Below are 1,225 nucleotides of genomic sequence, written 5' to 3'. Positions count from 1 at the left end.
GAAGTTCGGAGAAGTAGAGAGATGGTCCAAGTCCAATGCCTCCAATATCTCTATCATAAAGATATTATTACGAAGATGATAGAAAACCCACAAGTCTTTTCAGTTCCAGCTGTAACTGCTAGAAAGGTTGCTTCCAAGTCGCAGAGAGATGTTATTCCAAAGCAGGGAGCTATGCTTACATGCCATCATGCCAGTATTTATTATTAATGAGCAGTCAAAATAATCTTGATTATAAAATGTAATAGACAAGAAGAGACTCAGAGACTAAGTTTTTTCTGGACAAATCACATCAAAAATTTGGATTAAGTCAAATACTTCTCTCATATTTTTTTTTAAAAAAAAGAAAAAAAAAAGGAAAAAAAAAGAAAAAGAAAAGAAAAAAAAAAAAAGAGAAAGCCTCTTGATTTAGTGACATTAACACCAGCATCACCAAAATCTGTATAATGCTAGAAAGGAATTAAAATTACCAGCTTTATGGGAAAAGGTAACATTTTTTACTCAATATTTTTAAATAACTAAGGTAATATTTTTTACTTAAGCAGTTCAGGTAGTCCATTTTGTTCTATGACCCCTTGCCTTTTTGTTCTCAAGACACAGGAAAATAACAGAGCTTCTCAGAGAGAGAAAAAGGGAAAAAGAAAAAAGACCCCAAGGAGAAGAATCATGCACTCTTCACTCATTCAGAACTGTCACTCAAGAAGCTTTGACAGTACTGCAACAATATTGTGATTATCTGGGTCTGGGAATTATTTTAAAGTTTCCACCAAATTTCTTGTTGCTCCTGTCTTCCTCCTCTCCCTTTCCCTCCTAATCATGGGTGTAATTATAATCATGCTTTCTAGTGCCACTCTGATTATGCATCTTTGCATTTTTTTGGATCTGTGCATTTTTCCATTACAAGCTTTAAATCAAGGGATTTATCTCTTGGCCAGGCAGTTTTTTGGAGGCTGTGATTTGGCACGGATGTGTCTCAGCCTGGCAGAGAGTTTTTGGACAAGCAATACCTGGCCATAGCACTGCTGTTTTACAGGTGTGGGCGCAGAGAGAGCTGCGGGAAGCAACTGCGGCCAGTCAAGCCCCTTCAGTAGAGGGGACCCTCTGCAAAGCTAGAGCGCGAGACGGGGTCCCGTCCACGCAGCCGGAGGCCCCTGGGCGTCTTCCACGAATGACTGTTCCATTTCGCTGCCTCCCTGCTGCACCCATCGGATTTCTCCCTCGGGGGCAG

This window comes from Antrostomus carolinensis, unplaced genomic scaffold (assembly GCF_000700745.2).
Source record: "Antrostomus carolinensis isolate BGI_N321 unplaced genomic scaffold, ASM70074v2 scaffold10475, whole genome shotgun sequence".
Classification (NCBI taxonomy): Eukaryota; Metazoa; Chordata; class Aves; order Caprimulgiformes; family Caprimulgidae; genus Antrostomus; species Antrostomus carolinensis.
This window is presented reverse-complemented; position numbering follows the sequence as displayed.